This window comes from Dendrobates tinctorius, unplaced genomic scaffold (assembly GCF_039654945.1).
Source record: "Dendrobates tinctorius isolate UK_male_01 unplaced genomic scaffold, ASM3965494v1 ptg000059l, whole genome shotgun sequence".
Taxonomy (NCBI): domain Eukaryota; kingdom Metazoa; phylum Chordata; class Amphibia; order Anura; family Dendrobatidae; genus Dendrobates; species Dendrobates tinctorius.
The window spans coordinates 5,342,909-5,352,329 of NW_027361727.1; positions in this window are offsets into that span (position 1 = coordinate 5,342,909).

Sequence of the window (9,421 nt, forward strand, 5' to 3'; positions counted from 1 at the left end):
GACATGCGCACTACTGATTTTCGGCTTTGCCCTCAGTTGGGAAAAACATACTGTGCACACGCGAGGTCACATTTCAATGCGCGTGCGCGAAATATGTTCGTGATCTGCGATCTTCGCAGCGAAGAATGCGTACAGCAAGCCGAGGTGGGGTGGAGCGATGAAACAGAGGCAACGCCCACAGGACCGAATAGATTAACATACAGCGTGGGACAAATAAAAAAGGTTTTTTCTGGGTGCTACATGGGGAGTCGGGGGGTTTCAGAACTACTTGTGGAACGCATGGCTGACACTCAATTAAATGATATTTTTACCTAGTAGGCCAAAAATGTGGTGACAGATTCCCTTTAACTTTGATGAACCTTTTCTTGTTTATTAGAACTAGCTCACACAGTCTTTTATATACCTTTTGCGTGCACTTTGTGTCTTATTAGGCTTTTATATTTCTGGAAACTAGTGCACGCGCATTTTGTGTACTGGTTTATTCTAACACATGCGTCATATGTCATATCCGCGTTGTGCATTTCTCAAACCACTAACCACCATCATTTTTACTAGAAAATTGAAAAACAGAATGATTAAATACCCTGCAGTAAACAAATAACCAGCATAGTGCATGAAAATAATAGATGGTACTTTGTTAACATGATTTTTGATAAAAAAAAAAAAATGCAAGAGCCATCCCACCACTCCACGGTGACCATAATTGGGACAGTCCTAACGAAAATATTAAAAACCTTACCGTTTGTCAAGTGACATGCATGTGGATAAGATCTGAGAAGGACTGGGCCCAACTAATGGACACAGAGCCAAGGGAGACAACTTCCATATAATCCCCAGCGCAAAGGAAGGACAGGCCACACCTTTATATGCAGATGATGCAAAGAGACAGAAAAAACTCTAAGGTATGAACTGGGATATAAAGTGGTGCGCATGCAGCATGTAAGCGCACGTTCACACTGGCCACTGAACAGAAAAAAACAAAGACAAAAACATAATGATTAAATACCCTGCAGTAAATAAACAAACAGCACAGAGCATGAAAATAATATATAGTACATGCTAGCAAAGTACTGTATATTATTTTCATGTATTATGCTGCTTATTTACTGCAGGGTATTTCATCATTGTTTTTGTATTTGTTTTTTTTCTGTTCAGTGGCTAGTATAAACATTCACTTACACGCTGCATGCACATCAGTTTATATCCCAGTTCACCACTTTTAGGTTTTATCATTTCACTACATAGTTAACAGCACATAATGTTTCAGTATTATTATTTATGTAAATATAATAGACACGCTTTATACATATAAGGCAGAACTTTTGTCCATGTGTCTAGTTCTTCGGCAAAGCCATGTGTGAAAAGTCATCTACCCTGCTCCACTATGGTATTTTCTCCTGGTCTTCTCTTGTTAGGTGCAATTGTATTACTGGATATTTAATATTTTATTTTCTAAGTAATCAGGGTTAGTTTAATTTTGTCCTTTACATCAAACTGAACAGTGGTGTCGTTAATCATATTGGTTTTCAATTTTGTGTCTTTGTTTCCTGACAAATATTTATACTCATCAACATTGATATTACAATACCAAAAAGTAAAAGCTGTGAAATTATGAAAATCACAGGATGGATGGATATGTTAATAATACGCAAATGCTGAAAAAATGGAAACAAATTTTTCATATAGTCTTGATTCATTCACTATTGAGTATGAGTTCCACTTGCAAAAATACACACTTAAACACCTCAGCTGCTATCAATGACTTTACTAATGGTCATCTGAGGAATGTTCTGCCATGCTGAATGCACTTCGGCAAATCATCAAGATCCACTGCTCGCAGCTCCTTATGTATTTGCCATCTAATGACGTCCCCAATGTGCTGGATGGAAGATAAGTCCGGAGAAGCTGCAAGCATGGGGGAATGTTTAGGCCTCATAGGCTGCTCACAGTAGCACAAGCAACATAAAGACAGGTAAATTGGTGTTGGAAAACGGCTCCTGGGACACTTTGGAGAAATGGCGGCACCACTCGTTTCACGACTGAATCAATGTAATGCCAAACAGTAAATGCATTTTTGAATGAAGACTAAAGGGGGTCATGCTAGTGTACCTATGCCATCCCTCACCCTAATCCTGGGTGTAGGATAAGTGTGGCGTTTCCTTCATGCAAGCCTCTTCATAGTTTTGCACACCTGGTATTGTCAGATTTGAAAAATGGTGTGTAGTGAAAGTGAAATTAGATGTCATGTAAAATCCTAAGGTTTCAATCCGTGTCCATACACACTATCAGAAGTCATTAACATGACATTGGGCTATGAGCCAGAAGTCCAGCTATAGATGCTCCATTGACCTTGTGTCACTGCTCAAGCTATCCTGGTTCAGAGCAAAACAGCAATGGAGACTGCAATGGAGGCTTATCCTCTTCAGCAATGAGTCCTGTTTTTTCCTCTTCGCCACGACAGCACCCACTGAGAGAGGGGATCCGCCCCCGGAACAGGAAACCTACAGAGAGATAAATGGGGCGGTCCCCCTCGCTCCCTCAGTTTGGTTTCCTGTTCCTGGAAAGGAACCCGCAGAAGAGGATTCCTGGTCTGGTAGCCGCCTGCGTGCAGAATATGAGCAGCAGGGCCCCAGGACCGGAGGCAGCGTCGGGTGGAGAGGTATATCCCCCCCCCTAGAGCTGGTAATGCAGGTGAGGCCGGAGGTGAGATTGGTGCCAAGGCTCACTGGGGAGGACGGTGAAATACCCCCCCCGAGGGGGACGCATTACAGGTAACAATATACCGGCCGGGCAATTTCAGTGATGCCCCCGCCCCCCCCCCCCCAGCAAAGGGCCCGAGCGTTTGTGCTGGGCAGCGCTTCCGGGGGTCATACCTGTGGAGGGGAGAAGGACCCCGTGTGTTGGTGGCGGGGTGCAGATACCCGGGAGGCACAGCGGGACGGCTGCCGCATCGGTGCTCTGCTATGAGCGAGCGCTTCCCCAGCAGATGCAACCTCGGAAGTGAAGAGAACTTCCGGGGTCAGACAGGAGGCAGAGATCGCGGGAGAACGCCCGCGCATGCGCAGTAGCGCACAAAAAAAAAATGGTGGACGAAAAAAAAAAAAAAGAGAGGAAGAGGAGCAGCTATAGCAGCGGCTATAAAAAGAAGCCACAAACGCAGCGGGGGTGCGCAGTCATGTCGTCCTTAGATGACCCAGCTTCGCTCCCGTTAGGTCAGCTAGTGCAATCCCCGCATGGCAGTAGACAGAGCAGTGCTACAAGGAGAAGTAGTAGCACCAGGAAAAGTGGCAGCTCCAGGAAGGAATCTAGTGGACCTTCCAGGCAAGATGAGCCCTTGGAGAAAAAAACGCAAAGAAAAGAAGTCGTCCCATGCTTCGCCTCAGCCTGGGTCGCGGACCCCGCAGCCGGTAGTTTACTGACGAAACTCACGGGTGAGTGTTTTGTGGTCAGAATATATAATTGATGGCCTTCTCTTTCTGGTCCATACCCCCTTTAGGCTAAAAGAACGGAGAAGGCGAAACATAGAGAGTGTGCCTATGTTCTCAGCCCCTACCAGACGGCCACCCTAAGAGATTATGCCAATCATGTATTGAGGAGGCCTTACAGGAGGAGTCCTCACGAAAGAAGGAGGATATCCGGGCAATTATAAGAGAGGAGCTACGGGCCTTAGGCGGTTCCAGTAGTTTGGGGGGTCACTCCTCCGCAAGAGAAATATGTTCGCCAAGAGGAGGAGCCTCGCTGGCGTCAAAATCACCATCTGAAACCGGGGAACTAGATTCCGACAAGTCCCAGGAATACCTTTCCTCAGAGGACGAGCACCAAACGTGTTTCCCCACGGACAGTGTCAGTAATTTAGTAAAGTCTGTCCGAAATACCATGGGGTTGCCAGAAAGCAAGGACCCCAAGACCCCACAGGACATAATGTTTGCAGGCATTTCCCGTAGAAAGGTCCGGGCTTTCCCAGTGGTACCAGCTGTTAAAGAGCTAGTTAAAAGGGAGTGGGAAAAACAAGGTCAAAGAACCTTCCTCCCCTTAACGTCAAAGCGTAAGTATCCCTTTGACGATGAGGAGTTAATAGCCTGGTCAAGAGCCCCCAAGGTGGATGCGGCAGTGGCCTCTACCTCTCGTAGATCCTCTCTGCCGGTAGAGGATTCGGGAACCTTGCCCGATTCTTTGGATCGGAAAACTGATACATTTCTTAAAAGATCTTGGGAGGCATGTACGGCAGCCTTTAAGCCCGCAATAGCAGCCACATGTACGTCAAGATCATTGTTGGTGTGGCTGAATGACTTAGAGGACAATATAAAGAATGGAGTAGCTAGGAATAGACTCCTTTCCTCTATGCCCCTCATTAAGGGAGCAGCGGCCTTCCTCTCCGACTCCTCCGCGGACTCTCTCCGGTTATCGGCTAGAGCGGCAGGACTGACCAATGCAGGCAGGCGGGCCTTATGGTTGAAGGGGTGGAAAGGAGACACACAAACAAAAACTAGACTGTGTGCTATACCCTGCCAGGGTAAGTACTTGTTTGGCACGGAACTGGATGAGATTTTGACAAAAGCGGGGGAGAGGAAGAAGGGTTTCCCTAACCCGTATGTTCCGTTCAACAGGAGGGCCTACAGGAAGCCGCCGTTTGGTAAAAAGAAGGACTTTAGACCCCAGGACCGCTGGGGAAATAAGGACCCCAAACAAAGGGGCAACCTATTCGGGAAGCGTCCCTTCAGGGGAGACAGATCCCGATAAAATAATTATACCGGTAGGTGGCAGGCTATTAAAATTTAGCCGCCAATGGGAGAAGGTGACATCAAATCCATGGGCCATGAATATCGTGTCATCAGGCCTGAAATTAGAATTTGTTCGTTATCCACCGAACTCCTTCCTATTGACTTCCATGAAGTCCCTGACACAGCAGGAAGCGCTGGAGATGGAGATTGCAGTACTGCTAACTAAACAGGTCCTAGTAGAGGTCCATGGGGACGAAATAGGAATGGGCTTTTATTCTCCTCTATTTTTAGTCCCAAAACCAGATGGCTCTTACAGGACTATAATAAATTTAAAGAAACTTAATACCTTCCTAAGACTGAGGTCGTTTAAGATGGAGTCGATTAAGTCTGCAATAAAGCTTTTGTTTCCCAGGTGTTATATGGCAGTCTTGGACCTAAAGGACGCCTACTAACATCTCCCCATATATCGAGGGCACCAGAGGTTCCTGCGGGTAGCAGTCTGGTTCAAAGGTCGGATTCAGCATTTCCAGTTTGCGGCAATGCCATTCGGGCTATCCATGGCTCCTCGGGTATTTACAAAATTGATGCTGGAAGTAATGTCGTATGTAAGGCTGAATGACATCCTAGTTGTCCCTTACTTAGACGACCTACTCATAGTGGGGAATTCTGTTTCACAGTGTGAAGCGAGAATAGCTAGGATTATCTCATCCCTACAAACACTGGGTTGGCTAATTAACTGGGAGAAGTCCAGACTAGAGCCAGTGACCTGTCAAAGGTTTTTGGGCCTGCAAGTGGACTCCGTAACTGAGGAGTGCTTTCTGCCGAACGCCAAAGTAATGGCCATAATCGATAAGATACAGAATACTACAGGAAGACCCGTAATATCATTGAGACAGGGCATGTCCTTGCTGGGGTCTCTGATATCGTGCATTCCAGCGGTGCAATGGGCTCAGTTCCACTCCAGAGAACTGCAGTGGGCTATTCTGCAGGAGACAGATAGACTGCAGGGGCGGCTGGAAGGGAAGATGTCCCTATCGCCCGAGGTGGTTGAATCCCTAAAATGGTGGTTAAATCCTTCCAATCTATCGAAGGGAGTACAGTGGTGGGTGACTCCCTCCAAAATACTCACCACGGATGCCAGCCCCTTAGGTTGGGGAGCCCATCTAGAGGAGCACATGGTACAAGGCTGGTGGCGTGAGAATGAAATAGAGGCCTCCTCTAATGTAAAGGAGCTAACAGCGATTTTTTACGCGATATCTCACTTTCTCCCGCAGTTAAGGGGCACCCACGTAAAGATCCAGACAGACAATACCACCGCAGTGGCCTATATAAACCGGCAAGGAGGCACGCGGTCAATGCCACTGATGTCTATTGCGGGAAAGATCCTGGAGATGGCCGAGGTCCATCTTCTCTCCTTGTCAGCGCTCCATATAAGAGGAGTAGACAACTCCCGAGCAGACTATCTCAGTCGCCAGGCCCTATACCAGGGCGAGTGGGTCCTCAGCAGACACGTCTTCGAAATGATAGCGTCAGAATGGGGCAGACCGGAGATAGACCTATTCGCAACCAGAGCCAACAGGCGCATAAAAAGGTTTGCTTCTCTCTACAGGTCGGACAACCCAGACATTCTAGATGCCCTCCAAGCACCCTGGGCATTCCAACTAGCCTATGCCTTCCCTCCAATGGTGCTACTACCAACAGTAGTCAGGAAAATAAGACAGGAGAGGGCGAGGGTCATCTTGATAGCCCCGTTTTGGCCAAAAAGACCGTGGTTTTCATGGCTGAGGGCCATGTCAGTAACCGACCCGTGGATCCTGCCGCTGCACCAGAATCTTCTCTCGCAGGGACCCTGCTACCATCCACAGGCCAAAGCCCTGCACCTAGCGGCCTGGAATTTGAAAGGGAGCTACTGAGGCAGAAGGGTTTCTCAAAGAACCTAATCAATACCCTGCTACAAAGCAGGAAGGAGTCCACGACAAAAATATATGCTAAGGTGTGGAGGAAGTTCCTGGCCTTTCACCCAACAAAACTAGCCGGTGAAGTACCCATTACGGCCATTCTAGAGTTTCTACAAAAAGGCCGAGAACTGAGACTCTCAGTAAGCACTCTTAAGGTCCACGTGTCAGCCCTAGGAGCCCTGTTTAACTATAACGTGGCAGCAAATAGATGGGTGACTCGGTTTATCTCGGCTTGTCAACGAGCAGAACCGGTGCATATGCCTCGGCTACCAGCGTGGAACCTTACTCTAGTTTTGGATGCCTTCACTCAGGCACCGTTTGAGCCCATAAGCTCAGCATCAGTAAAGTGCCTCTCATTGAAAACGGCTATGCTAGTGGCCTTAGTATCGGCCAGGAGAGTGAGTGAGCTTCACGCTCTATCAGTAGACCCACCGTTCCTGTTAACAACACGAGACAGTCTGATTTTAAAGAGGGACCCGTCCTACCTGCCCAAACGGGCAACTAAATTTCATAGATCTCAAGAGATATGCCTACCTTCATTCTATGAGAACCCGTCAACACAGGACGAGGAGAAATATCACACCTTAGATGTGAAGAGAGCCGTGCTAGCCTATCTAGATAGGACCAGTCCCTGGAGGCAGAGTAGGTCTCTTTTTGTCTCCTTCCAGGGCAGCAGGAAGGGGTCTGCAGTTACATCAGGCACGATATCCAGATGGATTAGAGATGCGATCACAATGGCGTATCTGACAAAAGGAGAAGACCCTCCACTGGGGATTAAGGCGCACTCCACTAGAGCCATATCATCCTCCTGGGCCGAGAGGGTGAACGTCCCAATTGAACAAATATGTAAGGCTGCAACCTGGTCTTCTCCGTCTACCTTTTATAGTCACTATAGACTAGATTTGTCCTCTACCGAGGATCTAACTTTTGGTAGATCAGTCCTTAACACGGTGTGCCCGCCCAAGTGATTATCTCTGGAAATCTCTCAGTGGGTGCTGTCGTGGCGAAGAGGAAAAACCGGATTACTTACCGGTAATACTCTTTTGTAGAGTCCATGACAGCACCCGCTCACTTCCCTCCCGTAAGAATTTTTCACACATGGGTCTCCTTGGTGGTGGAGATTATGATTTAAGTTAGATATGTGATTAAACTTAGTAAGCTTAAAACTGCATAGGGGTAAGATAGATGAATCGCCCAAACAGTTTGACTAAAACATGTATGGCGGTTCCTCCGTTGTTCTCGGTAACACAAACTGAGGGAGCGAGGGGGACCGCCCCATTTATCTCTCTGTAGGTTTCCTGTTCCGGGGGCGGATCCCCTCTCTCAGTGGGTGCTGTCGTGGACTCTACAAAAGAGTATTACCGGTAAGTAATCCGGTTTTCTTCTGGACACAAAATTTATAGATTGGTCTGGAAACCACATGAATAACGCCATGTAGATGCCTTCATGAGGGAACATGAAGGTAAAGTGTCCCAAGAATAGAGTTGAGCGAATTTGTTCGGATTCTGTTCCGAATACGATCGGCAGCGAATATAGTTTTTGCAATATTTGTCAAACACAGCCGAACTTCATTAGAGTCAATAGGAGTAGAAATGACTGGATATGTTCGGAACCGATCATCAAACATACATTCGGCATGAATAGGGTATCAATATGGCACGAATATGGCAAATTCAGATTCGGCGACCGGAATCCGAACAAATTTGCTCAACTCTACCCAAGAACAGTTTTTCAGCTAAGCGCCAGGCTGCATGTTGTTTGTGCTACTGTGAACAGCCTATATGGCCTAAACATGCTCACATGCCTGCTGCGTCTCCTGACTCCCATTAAGCACATCGGGGACTTTATTGCTCTGTGATTGCACAGAGAGCTGCCAGCAGCGGATCTTCATTTTCCCCAAATGCATTTATAGCTGCAGAACAATTTTCAGAGGACCATTAATAAACTCCTTAATAGCATATCAAGACATGTTAACAGGTATTGTAAACTATTACCTTACCTGCATGTTTTCTGCACCAAACTGCATAACTACATTTTCTTCTCTGGTTTTAGAACTTTTGCTGTTTTTTTATTCATTTTCCCTGTTATTTAACCCCTTAAGGACCAAGCCACTTTGTAGGTTAATGACCAGGCCTTAATTTTGAAATCGGACCACTGTCAATTTATGTGGTTATAACTCTGGAACGCTTTAACGTATCGTGCTGATTCTGAGAATGTTTTTTCGTGACATATTGTACTTCATGTTAGTGGTAAAATTTCTTCAATTTAACTTGCGTTTATTTGTGAAAAAAACAGAAATTTGGTGAAAATTTTGCAATTTCCAAACTTTTAATTTTTGTACCCTTAAATCAGTGAGTGATGTCACACAAAATAGTTAATAAATAACATTTCCCACATGTCATCTTTACATCAGCACAATTTTGGAAACATAATTTTTCTTTGTTAGGAAGTTATAAGGGTTAAAAGTTGACTAGCGAGTTCTCATTTTTCCAACAAAATTTACAAAACCATTTTTTTTTAGGGACAACATCACATTTGAAGTGACATTGGGGCCTGTATGGCAGAAAATATCCAAAAGTGACACCATTCTAAAAATTGCACCCCTCACGGTGTTCAAAACCACATTCAAGAAGTTTATTAACCCTTTAGGTAACTCACAAGAATTGAAGCAATGTGGAAGGAAAAAATGAACATTTAACTTTTTTTCCCCAAAATTTTTCTTCAGACACAATTTTTTTTTAT